Source organism: Talpa occidentalis, unplaced genomic scaffold (assembly GCF_014898055.3).
Source record: "Talpa occidentalis isolate TD23 unplaced genomic scaffold, MPIMG_talOcc4v2.1 talOcc4.5, whole genome shotgun sequence".
In the NCBI taxonomy this organism is placed as follows: domain Eukaryota; kingdom Metazoa; phylum Chordata; class Mammalia; order Eulipotyphla; family Talpidae; genus Talpa; species Talpa occidentalis.
In genome coordinates this window covers 53,789,039-53,811,483 of record NW_023604861.1, presented here as the reverse complement: position 1 = coordinate 53,811,483, position 22,445 = coordinate 53,789,039, and the positions used below count along the sequence as shown (strand labels likewise).

The 22,445-nt window shown below is 37.1% G+C and overlaps 1 long non-coding RNA gene across 4 annotated transcripts in view; it reads left to right on the top strand.

Moving 5' to 3' along the window:
- Positions 1–22,445, top strand: part of LOC119258846 (uncharacterized) — a 53,639-nt gene that overhangs the window by 4,602 nt on the left and 26,592 nt on the right. For 3 of the 4 annotated variants that reach the window (XR_008554200.1, XR_008554199.1, XR_005128342.2), the window contains exons 2-3: positions 750–853; positions 18,572–18,816. This is a non-coding gene — a long non-coding RNA (uncharacterized LOC119258846). Of the gene's footprint in view, positions 1–749; positions 854–18,568; positions 18,817–22,445 lie in introns of all 4 variants that reach the window. The other variant, XR_008554201.1, reaches the window with a different exon arrangement.

Genomic DNA, 22,445 nt, shown 5'->3' with positions numbered 1-22,445 from the left:
TTTGTAATGCAAGTAAAGTTGCTTTAAACCTGGAACCAGAGGTCCACACCTTTTTTTTTTTTCTTTTTATTTACATCTCAATAGACTCTTTCCTTTTTCTCTAGCTTATTTTTTCTTCCTTTCTTGCTTTCAGATAACAGTATTATGCTTCCCTGAGAAGCAGATAAAGACAATAAAAGTTAACTTAGAGCTCATTTTTGAGCCTGTATTTGTATTTCTTGAATTTATCATTCCACAGATAATGCATGACTGTAATAAAAAAAAAAACAGATGTGTTCAGGTTTCTAGATATATTGTTTTGATTTTATTTGGAGGATCCAGGAGATGGCCTCTTTGATAGAGGATTCCAAAGAGTTGTTGGACACATTTTAAGATTTATTTATTTATGTGTACAAGAACTGGGATGTAGGCCACAGGTGTTGGGGGTGGTGAGAGGATTCACCAGAGACAGAGTGGGGAGCAGAACAGGCAGATCTACTGAAATACACTGCTGAGGGGAGCAGCAGGCACCATGTGGGTCAGCTCTCTGGCCTGGGAAAGAACTCAGGCTGCAGTGGCTGGCCATAGCTTGATAGGTGAGACTTTAACCCCTGCACCACCAGAGAAGCCCTGTTGGACACATTTATATTTATTGTATCAGTGTTAAGAGCAGAGTACTTTTAGGGGACAAAATATTCCTAGATGTCTGACTTTCCTGATATTTTGATTTTAATCAGAGGATGAATGCCTATGTTTTTAATCTTTTATAGCCCAAATCATTCTTCAAATGGCACAAATGAATACGTGTGTTAATGGAATACAGGACAACAGGAAAATATCCAGAAGAGTGATACTGACTTACAAATTGTTAAAGGTAAGTTTACCTTTCTGGAGTTTTTAATTTTTTTTTTATTTTACTATCAGTAAGGGCATCCAACAATTTGTGTCTTACACAGACGTGGCCTTGTCATTTCCTCTTAGAAGTTACTAGGTACCAATTGGAATAATTTTCCTACTCTACTGTAGGGTAAGGAAAAATGTCAGGCTTTTCTGCCCTCCTGCCATCAGGATAGATGATGGATCCTTGCGGTCCTGAATGCATGCCTGATGGCGGGCACCTGGAGTAGGGTGTGGGCATAGGTAGATGGGATTCACCTGAGCTAAGACTGGGCTTTTAAGGGCGGTGTCACGGGGACGCCAGCAGAAGCCGAGAAGAGCAGGAGAAGCCGAAAGAGAAGCCGAGAATGAACAGAAGCCGAGAGAGAAGCAGAGAACGGTGGAGAGCCCAGATAGAGTGAAGATTTGCTGGGGGCTGGGAGGACTGCCAGCCTCCCGGCCCCCCAGCACTCCTGCCTGCCATGTACCTGCTAAATCCCTATAAAAAGACCTGCAAAAAAACCACTGAGGACCCTGACTCCTCCTTTAGCCGGTCTGCTGGATATTCGAAAACCTGCACCGTGTCCAGTCCTGCCCCTTACATCTACCTATTTAATTTTTGAGCTCGCTCATTCTAGCTGTGCACTCAAACTAATTTTGGTAATTCATAACTGCCCCACTTAGGCCACTTCAAAGAAAGAGCCTTCTTAGTTAATTCCTCACACATAGAGAGCCTCTTAAAAATGTTCTCCCTCTAAGTGTTATACATAAAACCTGCAGGGGTATTGGTAGGTGGTATGTTACCTGACATTAGGGTTTTTTGAGTTTTATCCCTGAATTGGCAAGAACAAAAGCTTTGCTCGGAATTTAAATGACCAACATATGGGAGCAGCTCAGCTATCTTTGAAGAAAAGACAATTGCTCCCTCTGGTCATCAGTTGGGTGTTTCTAATAGAACCTGGCAGGGTTACCTGAGACTAGATCTTGAGGTAAGTAGTAGTCCTATAGGAGAAACACTAAATCCTCTGCAAGGGAGCAGGGCAGGGAATTCCAGTCTCCAGTGTGGAAATCTAGCTTCCCTGGAAAGGGCTAAAGGCAGGATTGTTATTCTCCTTTAACAGTTTGTTTTTGTTAAGGGCCAAAGGAATAGTATTCCTAAATTAGTAAGAGACTAGTTCCTATTAATTTTAAATCAGGTGATATGCATGCACAATAAATGGCAGGGTAAGCAGGTTTTTTTGAACAGTGTACATATAATTAATACTACTAAATTGTACATTTTAAAGCACAATTTAAGGTGCAGTTTTATGTTTATTTTAGTACAATCAAATTAACATTGTTTTAAATGTAAAACAAAGTAGATATTAAAATAAATTAATTTATAATCAAATAATGTGTGTAACTAACATGTTAATTTTCAGGCATAATTAGACCAGAAGATACAATATAGTCAGATGTCTTCATCCATTAAAATGAGTAAGAAAGAAGTCTTTCCTTACAAGGGGTATGGGACCAGGAAAGAGCAGTGGCATAGGTGGACACCAGAACAGAAATAGTTTAGAGAATAAGCTAAAACATAACAGTCTCATTTTTATCTGCTAAAAAAGGGGAAACGTTTAATTGAAGTAGGAAAACACATTGTAAGGTCAGAAGGGCCACAGTGCAGGTTTTCTGATCCAGCAGACCGGGTAAAGGAAGAGTCAGAGTCCTCAGTGGCTTTTGCAGGTTTTTATTTAGATTTACCAGGCACATGGCAGGCAGGGGTGCTGGGCGGCCAGGAGGCTGGCAGGCCTCCCAGCCCCCAGCAAGTCTTCACTCTTTCTGGGCTCTCCAGCGTTCTCTTGGCTTCTGCTGGTGTCCCCGTGATGCCGCCCTTATAAACTCAGTCTCTCAACCCAGGTGTACCCACTCCAGGTGCCCGCCATCAGGCATGCATTCAGGATCACAGGGTTCCCTCATCTATCCTAATGGCGGGAGGGCAGAAAAGACTGATACTTTTACCTTACCCTACACACATGAAGACAAATTAAGGGCTGTTAAAGGAAGACAAGGACAAAAAGTTGGGTATATATGTAAGTGAGGGGTGAGCATTGTGGCCTTGAGCATTGTTAAGAGTGTCTCGAGACAACATTTCTTCTTTCTAAAATTCCCATAATTTAATGAGTTACATGTAACCGCTAGAACTTAAAAACAGGTGAAAGAACATCCTGTAATAAGTGACAATAAAAGAAACATATTGGAATGAGAGTAAATTGGGGAAAAAAACCCCACAAAATAAACACATAGTTTCAAAATGTAATTTTCATAACATATCATAGTGCTTAAAAGTTAAAAAACTGAAATGTTTGAAAACTTTCTCATTGAAATTTAATTGGATGTCTGTGTTTCCTAGCTTTATATTTTAATATTTTGCACTATCTATTAAAGTTACTTTAAAATATCCTATCACATGTTTGCAATAGGTTTTCATGACTCTTGCAGTAAGCACATTGGCTAAAATCATTCTCATATACGTGGTAGGAAATAATGCCCTAACTTAGTTTCTTTTCAAACAGTTGGGTGTGAAGTCTTAGCTGGATCCCCCAAACCTCTTTAATCAATCTCATTAAATCATCCTTTGTCCTCAAAGCCCTTTTGAAACATAATTAATTTTTTTTTTGTATTTGATTACATATATTTTTTTTTAAATAATAAATTTTATTTTTATATTCCCCTATACAATTGCAAAAGCCCCATTCTGACCCCAATCCTTCCCTTCCCGCCCCCCACCCCCCAAAAAGTGTCTCTGGTTCATAGTTTTTTGTTGATTTTGATTTTCACTTTCTTATATTCATTTTCCTGGTCCCTTATTTAAGTTTTCTAGATTCCTGCTATGAGTGAGACCATCCGGTATTTTTCTTTTTCTTTTTGGCTTATTTCACTGAGCATGATCCCTTCCAGCGCCATCCATGTTGCTGCAAATTGCATGTGTTTATCTTTTTTGAATGCTGAGTAATATTCCATGGTATATATGTACCACATCTTCTTGATCCAGTCATCTATTTTTGGGCATTTGGGTTGTTTCCAAAGCTTAGCTATTGTAAACAGTGCTGCTATAAACATAGGGGTGCAGGTGTTCTTTGGAATTGATGTTTCTGTGTCCTTTGGGTAAATACCTAGGAGTGGAATTGCTGGATCATATGGAAGCTCTGTTTAGTAGGTCCAGAAATCTCCACACAGCTTTCCATAGTGGTTGGACCAGTTTGCACTCCCACCAACAGTGCAGAAGAGTTCCTTTTTCTCCACACCCTCGCCAACATTTGTTGTTGCTAGTTTTTTTAATATGTGCCATTCTCACTGGTGTGAGATGGTATCTCATGGTAGTTTTGATTTGCATTTCCCTGATGACAAGTGATGTTGAACATTTTTTCATATGTCTGTTGGCCATTTGCATTTCCTCTTCAGAGAAGTTTCTTTTTAGCTCTTCTGCCCATTTTTTGACTGGATTATTTTCTTTGTTGTTGCTGAGTCTCATCAGCTCTTTGCAGATTTTTGTGATCAGTCCTTTATCATTAGTGTTGGGTGCAAAAATGTTCTCCCAGTTGGTGGGGTTTCTCTTTGTTTTTGTTATTGTCTCTTTTGCTGTGCAGAAGCTCTTTAATTTGATGTAGTCCCAGCTGTTTATCTTTGCCTTCACTATCACTGCTTTGGGTGATGTGTCTGTAAAGATGTCTTTGATGTGCAAATCCCATAGTGTTTCGCCTATATTTCCTTCTATGTATTTTATGGTTTCAGGTCTTGTGTCTAGTTCTTTAATCCATTTTGAGTTGATTTTTGTGTATGGTGTGAGGTAGTGGTCAAGCTTCATTCTTTTGCATGTAGCGACCCAGTTTTCCCAGCACCATTTATTGAACAAACTTTCTTTGCTCCAATGCATAGTCTTTGCTCCTTTGTCAAAGATTAGTTGACCATAAATCTGTGGGTTTATTTCTGGATTTTCTATTCGATTCCATTGGTCTGTATGTCTGTTCTTGTTCCAATACCATGCAGTTTTGATGATTATGGCTTTGTAGTAGAGTTTGAAGTCTGGGAGTGTGATGCCTCCATTCCCTTCTTTTTTTTTCAGGAGAGCTTTGGCTATTCGGGGTTTTTGGTGATTCCATATGAATTTCATCAATAATTGTTCTATTTCTTTGAAGAATGACATTGAAATTTTGATTGGAATAGCATTGAATCTGTATATTGCTTTTGGTAGGATGGCCATTTTAATAATGTTTATTCTTCCAATCCATGAGCAGGGGATGTCTTTCCATTTCTTTGTGTCTTCTTCTATTTCTTTTAACAGTGTTTTATAGTTTTCTTTGTATAGGTCCTTTACCTCTTTTGTTAGATTTATTCCCAAATATTTGATTTTTTTTGTTTCGATAATAAAAGGGATGGTTTTTTTGATTTCTTCTTCTTCAGATTTGTTGTTTGTGTATAGGAAGACTACTGACTTTTGCGTGTTGATTTTGTATCCTGCCACTTTACTGAATTGATTGATGAGTTGAATTAGTTTTTCTGTGGAGATTTTGGGGTTCTCTATGTATATTATCATATCATCTGCAAATAGTGATAGTTTGACTTCTTCTTTTCCTATGTGGATTCCTTGGATGTCTTTCTCTTGTCTTATTGCTCTGGCTAGGACTTCCAGTATTATATTGAAAAGCAGTGGTGAGAGTGGACATCCTTGTCTTGTTCCAGATCTTAATGGAATTGCTTTCAGCTTTTCACCATTGAGAATGATACTGGCTGTTTGCTTGTCATAGATGGCCTTTATGATGTTGAGGTATGTTCCTTGTATCCCAAGAATTTCAAGGGCTTTTATCATGAATGGGTGTTGCACTTTGTTGAAAGCTTTCTCAGCATCTATTGATATTATCATATGGTTTTTATATTTCTTTTTGTTGATGTGTTGGATAACGTTGATTGATTTTCGGATGTTAAACCATCCTTGTGTCCCTGGAATGAATCCAACTTGGTCGTGGTGAATTATCTTATGGATACATTGTTGGATTCTGATAGCTAAAATTTTATTGAGGATTTTTGCATCAGTGTTCATTAGGGAGATTGGCCTGTAGTTTTCCTTTTTTGTGTTGTCCTTATTCGGTTTTGGTATTAGTGTAATATTGGCTTCATAGAACGTGTTTGGTATTGTCCCTCCCTTCTCAATTTTTTGGAAGAGTTTGTGAAGGATAGGCACTAATTCGTCTCTGAATGTTTGGTAGAATTCATTTGTAAATCCATCAGGTCCTGGGCTTTTGTTTTTGGGGAGGTTTTTGATTACCATTTCAATTTCGCTAATTGTAATTGGTCTGTTTAGGTGTTCTATTTCTTCTTTATCTAGCTTTGGGTGATTGTAGAGTTGTAGGAATTTGTCCATCTCCTCTAGATTGTTGAACTTGTTTCCATATAACTGTTCATAGTAGTTACTGATTATTCTTTTTATTTCTGCTGTGTCCGTTGTGATTTATCCTCCTCTTTCATTTATGATCCTGTGTATTTGTGCTTTCTCCCTTTTTTCCTTTGTGAGCCTGGCTAGGGGTTTGTCTATTTTATTTATTTTTTCAAAGAACCAGCTCTTGGTTTCATTGATCTTTTGGATTGTTTTTTTAGTTTCAATTTCATTTATTTCTGCTTTGGTTTTTATTATTTCTTTTCTTCTACTGGTTTTGGGGTTTTTTGTTGTTCTTTTTCTAGATCTTTGAGCTTCGAGATTAGGTTGTTTCTTTGAGTTCTTTCTTGTTTTTTGATGTGAGCTTCTATTGCTATATATTTTCCTCTTATTACTGCTTTTGCTGCATCCCATACATTTAGGATATTGGTGTCCTCCTTGTCATTCAATTCAAAGAATTTTTCAATTTCTTCTTTGATCTCCTCGTTAGTCCAGTTGTCTTCCATTAGTGTGGTTTTTCATCTCCATGAGGTAGGATAGTTCCTTGCCTTCTTTTTATGGTTTATTTCTAGTTTGATGCCTTCGTGGTCAGAAAAGATGGTTGGTATGATTTCAATCTTGGTGTATCTGTTGATGTTTGTCTTGTGCCCCAGTATGTGATCGATCCTGGAGAATGATCCGTGTGCGCTTGAGAAAAATGTGTACTCCTTTTTTTTTGGGTTTAGTGTTCTACAGATGTCTGTTAAGCCCAAATGCTCTAGGTCCTTATTTAGAGCTTTAGTTTCTTTACTTATTTTTTGTCTTGTTGATCTATCCATTGTTGATAGTGGTGTGTTGAAGTCTCCCACTACGTATGTGTTTTCTCTGATGTCTGTTTTCAGAGAGGACAACAGTTGTCTGATATATTTTGGTGCTCTTTTGTTTGGTGAGTATATGTTAATGAGTGTTATTTCTTCTTGAAGTATTGTCCCCTTGATCATAATGTAGTGACCATTGGGGTCTCTTTTTATTTTTTTGAGTTTGAAGTCTGTTTTATCTGATATAAGTATAGCTGTTCCTGCTTTCTTTTTTGGCCCATTTGCTTGTAGGATTGTTTTCCATCCTTTGACTTTGAGCCTATTTTTATCTTTTGTAGCTAAATGTGTTTCCTGGAGACAGCAAAAGGTTGGGTTTTGTTTCTTAATCCAGGCTGCAACTCTGTGTCTTTTTATTGAAGAGTTTAGTCCATTTACATTTAGAGTTAATATTGATATGTTAGCATCTGTATTTACCATTGTGTTTGTCTTTCCTTTGATTTTATTTATTTATTCTTTTAATAACTTTTTTTTTTTTTTTGGTCTTTTTTCGTTGTTATTCGTCCCTCTGAGGTTCTGGCTTTAGGATTCCTTGTAGTATTTTTTGGAGTGGGGGTTTAGTCACAATGAAATTCCGGAGTTTCTCTTTGTCTGGGAAGGTCCATATTCTTTCTTCATGGAGGAAAGAGAGCTTTGCGGGATAGAGTATTCTTGGTTGGCATCTGTTTTCTTGGAGTCTGTTGACTATGTCCCTCCACTCTCTCCTTGCCCGTAGTGTTTCTTCAGAGAAGTCTGATGTCAGCCTGATTGGTTTTCCTTTGAAGAAACATAATTAATTTTTCTTGACCATCTTGGATAATATATTCCACACATATTTAAAACCCTCTGATTTGGTGTTTTAAAATGTTAGCTGATCTTGAAGTCTAATTATCAAATATAAATACGAGAGTAATTTACTTCTGAATTAGTATCTTTTAATCTATCCTTTCATATAGATTATGCTGCAAAGCTGAAAACTATACAAATTCTCAGTAAGCAAGTTTAGTTTCAAATATTTCAAATAGTTGAGTAATCTATGTTTCCTTTCACTATAATAGGTTGGTCCCCTCTGCTTAAAATTTAAGAATGACCTCATTTACTCTATAAATGTATCTTTCAAGAGATCTCTGTCTGCCCTTCCTCACCTACATGATAGCATTAGTAGAAGGAGAAGGATTGACTTCTCTCTCCTGGTAGGCAAATATAAAGAAAAGCACCACATATGATGTATTCTTGCCAAAAATTTTCAACATGAATCTAATTAAGCCTGTTTAACTAGTTTCTTGTTTATATGGAAAAGAGGGAGAAGTAATCACACCACATGAAGATAATCAGAATGTGGAAATTCTAAAAAACAACTGACCTAATAGAAAAAAGTCAGTACTATAAACAATTTTTTTAAAGATATGGTTAGGAAATATTTCAGATTCAGAGAGACTGAAGATCTGCGTAACAAATGCAGCATGTGAACTTGATTGGATTCTCATTAAAAACAATAATAAAATAAATATAAAAGGTATTTTAGGAATAATTGAAGCCATTTGAAAATAGACTGGAGAGCTTCCCTGGTTGCGCAGGGGTTAAAGACAAAGCGCTATCAAGCTATCACCAGCCACTGCAACATAGGCCGGGGAGCTAACCCACATGGCACAGCAGATCTTTCCTGTCGAACCTGCTGCTCCCCTCAACAGTGTATTTCAGAAGATCTTTCTGTTCTGCTCCCCACTCTGTCTCTAGTGAATCCTCTTATCCCCCACATATCTGGCCTACACCCAAGTTCTTGTATGCATAAATTAATAAATTTCAAAAAACAAAACCAAAAAAAAAAAACCACCAAAAAAAATAGACTGGATATTAGATAATATTAGGTAATTATTTCACAATTTTAGATGTGATAATGACATTGTTATGGGAGATAAATAATGTCCTTATACTTAGGACATTTTTAGTTGAGAGTATGGGGTGAAGCGACATGATATCTACACTGTACTTTGAGATGCTTCAGTCAAAATGTACATGTAAGGAGCAATTATGGCAAAATACTTAATAATCCTTGAATCTAGTAGTGGGAATATGGCTGTTTATTATTCTGTTTCAGTTTCTGTATATTTAAAGATATCATATTATATATTATAAATTAATTATAAGTTGAATAAAGAGAAGGGCTTTTTCAAATGTGACTTAAAAGATACACCTCATTTTTTATAGTATTTCAAATTTGATATTTATTTTTCCATTGGTTATACAAAAATCCATAAAGGTCCATAATACGAGCCAAATCTTTTTAAAAAATTCTTGGAGAACTCTTATTTGAATATAATTTTTAAACTCTTCATTGACGTTTGATTAATCATTGAAAGTATTACCTTTAGATATTCATTCATCTATGGCCTCTTTTTCTAAGACTCTTGGTAACTAAGTATTGCTGATGAATAATAAAATCACTTTTAAAAACATTTGGTGCTTTTCACTTTGACTCTAAACTAACAACTGAGGTGCCATCTGTTAAATAAGTAATGATGTTGGAAATGAGATTTTTTCTTTTAAGTAATTTTGAGGGTTGCAAATATTGATAATATTTTGTATTTAAGGTCAGTAATTTTGAAAATATTTTCTCTAACTTTTTCTGTCTTGCACACTTTACATATGCAAATAGTAAAGCTTTTCTATGATACCAGATGCTTTGATGTACTTGTAAGAAAGATTTGTAGGGCCTCCCCTGGTGCAGGTAGTTGAGTGCCACGCTGTGAAGCTGTCCACAGCCTCAGCAGCGCGGGTTTGATCCCAGCTGACCGGCGAGAATCCCACATGGTGAAGCAGACCTCTCCTGTTTCTCCCGCTGCTCCCCTCAGCAGTGTATTTCGTCAGTCTGCCTGTTCTGTTCCCCGCTCTGTCTCTGGTGAATCCTCTCACCCTCCCGTGCATCTGGCCTGTACCCCAGTTCTTATATAAAATAAATTAAAAAAAAAGAGAAAGATTTGTATACATCATGCAAATACAAACTACATAAGCATTTCCATGACCTGGTTTCTATATACAACCCTGAATTGTTTCTTGATGAACCCCACCTCTGCATCCCAGGTTTCAGTTGTACCAAACTATTTGTAGTTGATTTCAACATCTTTTGTAATCTTTTAAAGCAATATTGCAGTGGAATAAAGGAAATTTTTTAATAAGGACTAATTTTTATCACTCTTGTAATCTTTTATACAGCTGATCCAATGTGTCGCAGATCATATTTTATGATCATTTAGATTGTCCTGTCTGAATAATGCCTATGTTCTTCTGCATAAAGCTTATCAAATATTCTGGTAACAGTATTGCATCATTCCATTGTCTTTCAGATCAGAAATATATATATAAATCTTTTTCAATTTGACCAACGTGTTTCTTTGTAAAATGTTCACTTAATCTTGATGGTTCATTGATTTAATTACAAAAGATGCTTTGACAGATTGGACACATTAGTAACTGTTCATTTGTACAAAAAGATATGAACCCAATTTCAAATATTTAACTGAATACCCCCATTTTAAATGTATATCTGAAAAAAAGTATATCTGATACTTTGAAATAAGAGCTAAATGAAGAAATTTGTGTATTTACTTTGATTCACTGTGATCCTAAATCTACAAAAACAGACTGATAATGTGTTTTGATGACAAAATTACCCACTTCAGAGATACCCTTAGTGATCTCACTTTCTGAAATGGGAACAACTCTCGGTAAAGTTCTGAATGTATATTCTTTTCTCAATTTATATCATAGTTGTATTCCTGTGAATTCAGTATGCACTAACACTATGCAGTCTTCTGGTTATTTATAAATCAGTTTGAATCTCAACTCAGGTAACTATAAACTGATTTTTTTTTTGCCCACATCAAAGTTCAGTGGAACATTCAAAAATTGGACATCATGTCTACAGTTCCTTTTTTTTTTGTGCAGACCTATCTGCATGTTGCAAAGTGTCCAACATCCTGGTCTGCCTACTGAATGTTTGCTTGTAGTGCTCCCCTCACCTCCACTGAAAATATTTTTATATTTTCAAAATGATGCCAGTGATGCTATAACATATCTTTTGAGAACCACTGATTTAGAATTTAATTTAAAAAATTTAGAGAAAAATAAAATATTGTAGGAGCTATGATTGTGTGGGTAATTCTATCAATATCTGGATGATATAAGGAGAGCTCCATAGAAGACATGAAACTTAACTTGAGCCTTGAAATATCTACATTGACTAGGATAATAGGGCATGCCAGACAGAAGGAAAATTTGATAAAGTCTATAATGTTCAGGGGGCTACAAATAGTTTGGTACAACTGAAACCTGGGATGCAGAGGTAGGGTTCATCAAGAAACAATTCAGGGTTGTATATAGAAACCAGGTCATGGAAATGCTTATCTTCCATGCTAAGGAGTTTGGACTTTTTAACTTTCTATTAATAACTAAACATATTCCCTATATGTAACATCATACCAGTTAGATCTCATTGCATTTTCCTTTTTCATATCTAAAGACCTCCGTGATCTCATTTTTAATATAATTTCCCTAAGATTTCAACCATACTCCTAAAGAAATACCATTCCTCTAACATAATTTGTTTCTTCCTTTATTTTATGTTTTGATATTAATACTGAAATGGTTTTCAAACCACACCAGTTTTTCTGTGATATTTTTAGCAATTATTTTCTCTAGAGAAAGTGTTTTACAACTATCAATCTTTATATTTGTCTTTGGATCAGCAATAATTTTACTTTATCTAGTGTAATCTAAGCTGATATATACTTTTCAATAAGGATGACCATTATTTTTATTGTTTTATCAATAAAATCTACCATCCTTTTATGGTTGGATCCTTTTATGTTGGATTTCAATCTGAAATCTAAAGCCTTCGTTTGAACTCATGATATTAACAAAGTCAGGGCTCACTTGGGTTTGCATAGTTGAAGTGACTCAAGATGGTAGACAAACCACTTGAATTTAAGATTAATCCCTCTGAAGTTTCCTTCTTGTTCTGAATGTACAATAAGGAATAAGATCTGGTACAACCTACTTGAGCTTGACATTAACAGTTTAAAACTGGAATCTCATATGTGGCCCATGTGGAATTTAACTGTCTTTGCCAACCTTTAAGTAAAACCATCACAGAAGTGGTAAAATACACTGCTGCAACTCTGCCTCTTTCAAAGCAAGACTTTAATGAGGGCTGGAAAGTCTCCTGGTGATATAATCCCTGTAGCAGCTCCATCTGTGATCATAGATGGACTGTGTTGTTCAAGGTCATCTGCAGCTGTTATTTTCCTAACTAATTTGCTTGCTGAAGTCTGTGTAGCTAATGTTTTGCTAAGGCACGTAAGATCACCTGAAGTGGTCAGTGCCTGCAGCCTAGTCAATATGGACAGGTAGCCACCAGGAGAAAATCTTTAGGTAGCGTAAGACTCAAATTGAAGCAGCTTAGAGCTAATCTTGTGAAAAGCACAGAGTACAATATTGGCCACAGAAAATTGCTAAGATTTAAAATCCCTGAGCTTGGTAAAGTTATCCCAAAGCTTAAATGATACCAATCCATTCTTTCCAGCTTCTAAAAACTTCATTCTCCATATGTCCTAGTTGGTCTCCTTGCATACCACAACTTTAATAAATCCCATAAAGTGGGAGTCTTAAGACTTTAGTTAGTGGTTAAGGGTATGGAATCAAAATCTAAGTTCATTTTCCTATTGGAGAACTTCGGGCAAGTTGATTTTCTGAGCCACTGTTAAATGGAGATCATATTAATTCATAGAGTTGTGATTTTGGTAAGGGTTAAATGTATACTGGCTATAAATATCCCAGTTAGAGAGCAAGTGTTCAGTACACGCTAGCAATCATTTCTCTCATTTAAATGCAATTCCTAAGTAATTTCTTATAGAGTACTATCTGCGTATGCTGTTATCTCTGCAACTCATTTTTACTTCATGCCTCACCATCTTATGTTAATGACTTCTCACATAAGATATTTTTGAAGATGTTCACATTTTAACAGTTTTTGTGTCTGTGTTTTTATACCAGTGATTCACGAGTATGAATAGGAGCGCTCTAAGCAATTCAGATAAAATGCTTTTCTTGGACCAGAATCAGCATTGCATTGCAATTTTGTAAAGATTAGGAAACGGTAATGGAGTTGACTTTTACTCACAAGTGAAAACTTGCTGCGATTTAAAAATTATTTATGCGTTCTGATTTTTGGAGTTGAAAGGAACTTTGGAATGGTAGAAGAGGTTTTGTGATAATAATACATGAAAAATTTCTCATCACTGTGATAACATTTATATGGTTGCAATCAGAAATTCTTTGAGGCTAAAGATACACAAGATTTTTCTATCTTTATTGGAAGTTTTCTATCTGTCCCTTGATTCAATGAGTAAAATTATTTACTTGAAACTTGCCTTATTTAAACTCTTAGCTATGAATAAAGAATAAGTATTGTAATTTATAAAGTACTGTTGAGCAGACTGTTGGCCTACTTTACCTGAGAAGAAATTCTGGGACTATTTACATGGAGCTGTGATTTCGTGTCTTTCTATATCTGTTATAGTAGTGAAAGCATAAGGAAAGTGTTAGCTGTAACATGTGGTGAGGGTTGTGCTCTCATCTATGAATATCTGAACCATTCTCTTTGGACTTTTTTGGCTCCATGTGCCTTATCGCATATCTTGGGGTTTTCCAATTTCATAAGCACCTTGACATAATCTCATTTAATTGTCATAAAATTCTTCTGAAGTATGTATTATTATCCCCACTGTATAGGTGAGAAAATTGAGGTAATCATGGTAGATATCTTGTCCTAAATTGTGTAATTCCTAAATGGAATTGCTAGAATTTACACTCATGCCTTCTTACTCCATCCCCAGAACTTTCTGTTTCCTCATTGCTGTTGGACTTTGTATTTCCTCATTGCTGTCATGGCCTCTTTACACTAAAGATATTTTGATATGCTGCCTTCAGCATAAAACTCAGTGCTTTGCCCAGGCGAATATACCCAATGACTGTAAAGGTATATATGAAGAAAGGAGATAGTGGAGAAGACTGGTGATGATTCTACAAGAAGTAGAGTAGATGAGAAAGCACATGGAATTCTAAGGTAGTGAGAACTCTCTTTTGATTCTTACTACACTGGAGTAAGAAACATTTGTAATGCAGGAAAAAGCACGCACCTCCTTTGAAGTCTCTCTCTTCAACATCTCCCCAATTAAGGCCATCCTCTTAGCCACTAATCTTCTAAACTCCCTTTCCATGCCTGTCAGGTATCAAAAAGGGAAACCTGATGTATCTTCCATAGACTTCGAAGAAGACAAGTTGGCGAATGAAAACCAGTTTTATAAAAGGTGCCATGATAGGGCCTCCCCTGGTGGCGCAGCCATTGAGTGCTGGGCTGCGAGGCTGCCGCAGCCTCTGCAGCGCTCGTTCACTCCCTGGCCACCAGCGAGTGTCCCTCATGGAGCACAGACCTCTCCTGCCATGCCCGCTGCTCCCTTCAGCAGTGTACTTTGGTCCTTCTGCTTGTTCTGCTCCCTGCTCTGGCTCTAGTGAATCCTCTCACCCTCCCACACTTCTGGCTGTACCCAGTGCTTGTATGAATTAATAAATAAATCTTTTTTTTTTTTAAAGAAGGTGCCATGATAGTCATCTGACTGACGGGGATGGGGAGTGGGGGGTGGTGGTGGGGATAGCCCTAAGGGAATAGAAAGAATGTGAAAATGCTGATATGAACTCTTGGTCTCTATTTATACCATCCTAAGGCTAAAACTCTGAATTGTTAAATCTCACTTCTAGCCATCTTCTCCAAGGAAGCATTGAAAGTTAGACAGGAAACTGAGAGGTGCAACCCATCTCTCACACCCCATCCAGTTCCAATAAAATGTGGGATGCCAGGTCCTTTCAGATTTCCGACCTGGGTTTGAGTTGGGGTATTAAGACCATTCATTTCCATCTGTGCTTCCTGTAAATTTCCTTCACAAGTCATCCCCATTGCCTGTCATTTCTTCTGTAGGTACCCTCTACTGTGCAAGTCAGGTCTTCCCCATCTCTGTCTCTCACACATGAATAGATGACAATCCTTAAGACTGATACCTCGGAATCATGTTCTGTTTTAAGAAACTTATTCTGGGCCTCCCCAGTGGCGCAGTGGTTGAGCGCCAGGTTGCGAAGCTGCCCGCAGCCTCTGCAGCGCCGGTTCGATACCCGGCCAACGGGCGAGGGTCCCACATGGTACACAGACCTCTCCTGCCGCCCACTGCTCCCCTCAGCAGTGTATTTTGTCATTCTGCGTGTTCTGCTCTCCGCTCTGGCTCTGGTGAATTCTCTCACCCTCCAGCGCTTCTGACTGTACCTAATGCTTGTATAAATAAACAAACAAATAAATAAATAAATAAATAAACCTTAAAAAAAAGAAGAAACTTTATTTAACATTTCAAAACATTCTCTTCACCATTCCTCCCTACATATACCATCTTGTCAAGTTCTGTCCAATGGGGAGGACTTCTTCTTCGAGGTCTTACATCATTTGTGTATATAATTTGGGAGGGAAAGGATTCATATTTTATAAGGTAATTTAAGAAGTAATGGGTTAAGAATTATTGTCTTAAAAGCATAGAGACCCTCTCTCCATACTTCACCCTCTTTTAAAAGAATAGTTTTTACTGAAAAATAGGTGACATATACTATCATATCATTTTAATGCATACAACATGATGGTTTGATTAGGATGAATTGTGAAGCGATTGCCACATTGGTTAGCTAATGTCTAATTTTCATATAGATACAATAAAGAGAAAAGAAAAAAAGGTAATGGGAACTCCTTGTGATAAGACTCTTAGGATTTACTCTTTTATCAACTTTACCTTATATCATTCTACAGTATTAGCTATAGTCTTTCTGTGCATTACATCCCTAGTATGTACTTATATTTTTAAATTATTTTTTTATTTTATTTTATTATAATTTTTAATTTAATATATTTTTTACGTAATTTTCGCACAGTGTATGCATTTTCATCTTGGTTATGTTCCCCATACAATTCCCACCTCCCTTATTTTGACCCTAATCCCTCCTTCTCTCCCACCCCCCATAGTGTGTCTTTGGTTTATAGTTGCTTGTTGCTTTTGATTTTTACTTTATTATAATTAGGATTTTTCCTGGTCCCTTATTTAGGTTTTCTAAATTCCTGCTATGAGTGAGACCATCTGGTATTTTCCTTTTTCTTTCTGGCTTATTTCGCTGAGCATGATAAAGGACTGATCACAAAAATCTACAGAGAGCTGAAGAGACTCAACAAAAACAAAGTAAATAATCCAGTCAAAAAATGGGCAGAAGTGGGCCTCCCCTGTGGCACAGCGGTTGAGCGCTGGGTTGCGAAGCTGCCCGCAGCCTCTGCAGCGCCGGTTCGATCCCCGGCTGCTCCCCAGCCACCGGAGGAGGGTCCCACATGGCGCGCAGACTTCTCCTGATGCCTGCTGCTCCCCTCAGCAGTGTACTTTGGGCCTTCTGCCTGTTCTGCTCCCTGTTCTGACTCTGGTGAATTCTCTCACCCTCCTGCGCTTCTGACTGTACCCAGTGTTTGTATGTATAAATAAATAAATAAATAAATAAATCTTTAAAAAAAAAAAAAAAATGGGCAGAAGAGCTAAAAAGGAACTTCTCCAAAGAGGAAATGTGAAAGGCTAACAGGCATATGAAAAAATGTTCAGCATCACTTGTAATCAGGGAAATGCAAATCAAAACCACAATGAGATACATCAGTGAGAATGGCACACATTTAAAAAACTAGCAACAACAAATGTTGGCGAGGATGCAGACAAAAGGAACTCTCCTGTACTGCTGGTGGGGGTGCAAACTGGCCCAGTCACTATGGAAAGCTATGTGGAGATTCCTTAACCTGCTAAAGATGCAGCTTCCATATGATCCAGCAATTCCACTCCTAGATATTTACCCAGAGGACACAGAATCATTAATCAAAAGGGCACCTGCACCGCTATGTTTATAGCAGCACTGTTTACAATAGCTAAGGTATGGAAACAACCCAAATGCCCCAAAATAGATGACTGGATCAAGAAGATGTGGTACATATACACAATGGAATACTACTCAGCATTCAAAAAAGATAAACTCATGCAATTTGCAGCAACATGGATGGAGCTGGAAGGGATCATGCTCCGTGTACTTATATTTTTACTAGAAGTTTGGATCTCTTGACTCTCTTGTTTCAATTCGCTTTTCTTGACACCTCTCCCCCTGGTAACAAGTCTGCTCTTATTTTTCCTGTGAGTTTTGTTTTGTTTTAGATTTCATATGTGAAATCTAATTATTTGTCTTTCTCTGTTTGCCTTATTTCACTTAGCATAATGCCTTTAACATACATCTATCTGGTTGCAAATGGTAAGATTCCCTTGCTTTTTGTGACTGAATAATATTTAATTGTATATGTATACCACAGTCTCTTTATTCATTCATCTACTGATGGACACTTAAGTTGTTTCTATGAATGGTTACTGTAAAAAATGCTATTGTGAACATGGAAGTTCAGGTATATTTTCAAGTTAGTGTTTTCATTCCTTTATATACCTAGAAGTAGAATTGCTGAATCATATGATAGTTCTATTTCTAATTTTTTTGAGGGTTCTCCATACTGTTTTTCATAGTGGTGGCACTGATTTATATTCCCACCAGTAGTGTACAAGGGCTCATTTTTGCTACATCCACATCAGTGTTTGTTATCTGTTATCCTTTTGAGGATGGTTGTCCTAGCAGGTATAAGGTGATATATCACTGTGATTTTAATTTACATCTCCCTAATGACTAGTGATATTTTTTTGAGCATCTTTTCATGTACCTGTTGGCCTTTCATTTATCTTCTTTGGAAAATGCTACTCACCCTCACTCCTTTTGAGTTTGATGGATATCCTCTGCTTCTCGTTGAAATTCTCACAACAAATGTACAGTACTCATCATGAGTTCTTTCTCTCTACTTTCCCTGTGAGCTATGTAAACTTGTCACAGAGCAGTTTCAGTATGCTGCCTTTATTAAGGAGGATAACAGAGTAGGAATTTCTGAAGTGTATAACTATGCAATAAGCATTAAACATTTTTTTCTGCTGAATTTTCAATTAGTCAAACAGTTCAATTGCTATTATAATTTATCACCTGAGTAAGTTTCTTTTAAAATTTTGTTATATTATGTCATAACATATTTTACACTTGTTTTAGTTAAAAGTGTTATGACTTAGGCTCTATTTTGACCTATAAAAATTAATATTCCCAATTTTGAGACATGACATTTACTTGTTAAAAATTAAAGATGAACCAGAATTAAACATAATGTTAATATCATTTTCTCTCTCTCTCTCTCTCTCTCTCTCTCTCTCTCCCTCCCCCCCCTCCCTCCCACCCTCTCTCCCTCCTTCTTTCTTTCCCTCCCTTTTGTGGGAAGAAGACTCCATATGGAAGCAAGGATCAATTTTGGACTTGCCTTTATCTTTTAATTCATTTGCCACAAGCCTGCACATATCTGATGTAGGCAGCTGCTCAAGGTTTTGCAGTTGGAGAACATATAAGTCTCCGATTTTTAGGCGTTTTCTCAGCAAAATTTGACCTCATATGGAGGAACACTGAAAATGTGTGCATAGTCCAAGGCATTGTGGTCCTCAGAGCATCTTCACATGGAAATGAGTGATGGAGGTACGTAGTGCTTCTCTGCATTTTATTGGGGCAGGGTAGGTGGAATGGAGGATACTACTTTTATAAATTCTTTGGCAAAATTAGGAAGTCATATATTTTTGCCCCTGAATGATTTTAATAACAACTCAATGACAAAAGTGGCATAACTCACTTGTTCCACTGTATTGCAATAGATCCAGCTTATTTGGTGACTATAGGGAAAAATAAAGGGTTTTTTAGGGTTTTGATGAGTTTGTTGCCAGGCCTGGAGTGAGTCCTATCATGCTTCCTTCATTCTCAGGTGATCCTGGTAACTGTCTCAGGAATTGACTCGTGCTCTTAATCCTTACTCTGGGTATATAAATGTGTGTAAAATACAAACTTGAGAACTGATTTGCTCTTTCTGTTGGTCTAAAAATGAATATAACACACACAGGCTTTGACTCTCTTTCCTTTCAAAGGGTAAAATCTTCTTTATTTTTAAATGCCAGTCAATAAATGAGAAATGCTTGGAGTTATGTACATTAAGGTGTAGTCTCATCAGATAGTGTGGGGCTCTTTGACTTTACCTGATCTTCATGCAGGAGAAAATGGGTTATTATTTTGTAAAAAAAAGTAATAGCAATAAGGTTGTATCCTTTTCCATTTAGATATCTGCCTAGAACTTGCATTGTAATTATACTTAAAATATTGAAAGGGCCGAAACCTGGGCTTCTGCCTTCTCCAATGGCAGCTAATATTCATTGTCAGCTTTATATTTTGTTATCTCTATGCCCAGTATCGTAATATTATAGTCTGAGGGTTAGCAATAACTTGGCAAAGGGGTTTTCTCATTGGAGCCTTTGGATTTTTAAAGAAACATTGCTCTGTGGTAAGGACAGTGAAATCTCTTTATTCTGTGATTGTTGTATTTTCCTTTTTACACCATATCTTACTGAAGAAGGGACTCACAATCTATATAACGTATTTGTATGATTTCTACAATACTGGTTGCCAAGTTACATTCTTCCCTATTCTTCCTGAGCCTACCTTTGCATAGCTACATGAACTTTACTAGGATTCTCAACAATGAGAAAATTCCAGAATGGAACAAGAGAACAGTCTGTTTTGAAATTTTAATTTTAAACTTTATTTGGAGCATATCCACGGGAAAAAGCAAGACAAGAGGATATCTAGGTCTTAATCACAATGAGCACCATTTCAGTACATTTCCTTAGAATCTGGAATAAACATTTCCACATGAGCTTGAGATGTGTCATCAGATACTTGAAATTTGTATTAAATGTGATACTTAGCTTAACATTTTTTGTCTTAACAAAAACAGAGGTGGTGTGATGCAATGTAAAGACAGTGGACCAAAGTCATAGTCTCATGTCTGATCTTTTTAAGTGTTCAAACTTGGACCTGTCAGTTAAAATCAATTCATTGATTGACATATTCATTTACTCAGTAGGTACCTATTTTGTGCCAGTCATGTGCCTTGACCTGGATTCCTCTTCTACAAAATAGGACATGTAATCTGAGAATCAAATCATGTAATGTATGTGACAGTTGTTTACAACTGAAAACCATTCATTTTAAATCATATGATGAAAATGAAATTTGGAAAAACAGAAATACTTGTTAAACTATGGGGAGGTTATTGGTGCTTTGGTAGTGGGTGTGATATAATAACATACACTTGAAAATATGTAAAGCTATATCCCTAAAATGTATACAGTTTTGTAAACCAATGTTATCTCAATAAAATAATTTAAAAGCACTCATTAAAAAAGTAAATGGATGCTGTATGTGGTATCATAAGATATCTCATTATTTATAAGAAAAGGTTTACCTAGAATACATTTTTTTTTAAGATTTATTTATTTATTTATACAAGCACTGGATACAGTCAGAAGCGCGGGAGGGTGAGAGAATTCACCAGAGCCAGAGCAGGGAAGAAAACAGGCAGACTGACGAAATACACCACTGAGGGGAGCAGCGAGTGAGACAGGAGAGGTCGGCCATGTGGGACCCTTGCTGGTGGCCGGGGATGGAACCGGTGCTGCAGAGGCTGCGGACAGCTTTGCAGCCCAGTGCTCAACCGCTGCGCCACCAGGGGAGGCCCCTAGAATACATTTTTTAATAAACATTGATTAATGAGGCAATAGCTCTGTCTTCGGAAGTTAGATGTACTCAAAGCAGAACAATTCACTTTGATGATAATGGGTGCTGTTTTCTAGATTTGTGATGGCTCAGCTTATTTTACTGCAATGATAGATAAATAATCAGAACCCATCTTGTCTTACCAGGAAATTGATGCCTATCACTAGAATTGTAATTTGACTAAGAGGATAGTTTTCTGTGTCTAGAATATTTGAAAATTTTTTTCAGAAGTTTTAATTGAAGCCTCTCAGGTTAAAACAAAATTACCAAGTATGGCTTTTTGGGTGAAAATATTCCAAAACATACTCTGTTCTGCTCTACTGCTCTTGCAGTAGGTTTACCTCCTATGACATCCCAAAACGTGATTGATGGAGTTATGCATTGGCTTATTAAGAACATTAAACAAATACAGGAGTCCTTTGGTCATTTAGAGAACTATTTAAATTTTTTTTTTTTAATTTGAACACCTAAAATTCCTTGTTGAATAGTGTCTGTTCTGTTATTTAGAGAATAAAAATTTGTTTGAAATAACTACCTTTCTGACTTTTGTAAGTCTGAAAAATAAGACTCCAGAAGAGTGATTTGAACTCCCAGTCCCTCCCCAAAAAAATACCAAAAAAAAAAAAAAAAAAAAAAAATGCCTGAGCTTGAATTTCAGCCAGCCCTGCCCCGAAACACCTGAATATAAGGTGCATCCATTCACTTTGAAAGGATGTTCACATGAGGTCTTGCTCCAAGGAAGAGTATGGTTCAGGCAGAGCTGAGGCTGTGAAGGCTTCCTGACTCATGTAGTACCAGGTCAGGAGGAGAAGTCTTGGCTGCTTTGGGTGGACAGCACTCAGGTTGTGTACATTGGTCTCCCCTTCTTCCTCCCTGCACCCCGCCGCCTCTTCCCCCCACCAACAAGTCAAGTATGGAGTAGACTATGAAATGCTCTTATGTCGACTTTTTCTTCACAGTAACCCCACGTTGTAGACCTGGTGAGTTTTTTTTTTTTAAAGATTTATTTATTTATGCATATAAGAACTGAGGTACAGTTCAGAGGTGTGGGGTGAGAGGATTCACCAGAGACAGAGTGGGGAACAGAACAGGCAGACTGACTGAAATACACTGCTGAGGGGAGCAGCGGGTGAGTCAGGAGAGTTCTGCTGCAACATGTGAGTAGCTCCCTGGCCAGGGATCGAACTCATGCTACAGTGGCTACGGATAGCTTCATAGGTTGCATTTTAACCCCTTGTACCACCAGGGAGGCCCTCGTGGGTTTTATTACTCTTTCTTTTACAGAGGAATAACTTGAGCTTTCGATTAATTAATTATTTGATAAATTATTATTTGATAAATATTACATAGCAAATAAGTAACAGGAGAAGGGCTTACAATGAGGCCTGCTGAACTCTAAACTCTGCATCAGCTGGCTGTCTACATGCCTGTCACTCAACACAATTCTGTGTATGAAGTAAAAGAAGGAAGTCATTCCATCCACTTAGGGAGGAACTCAGAGACAT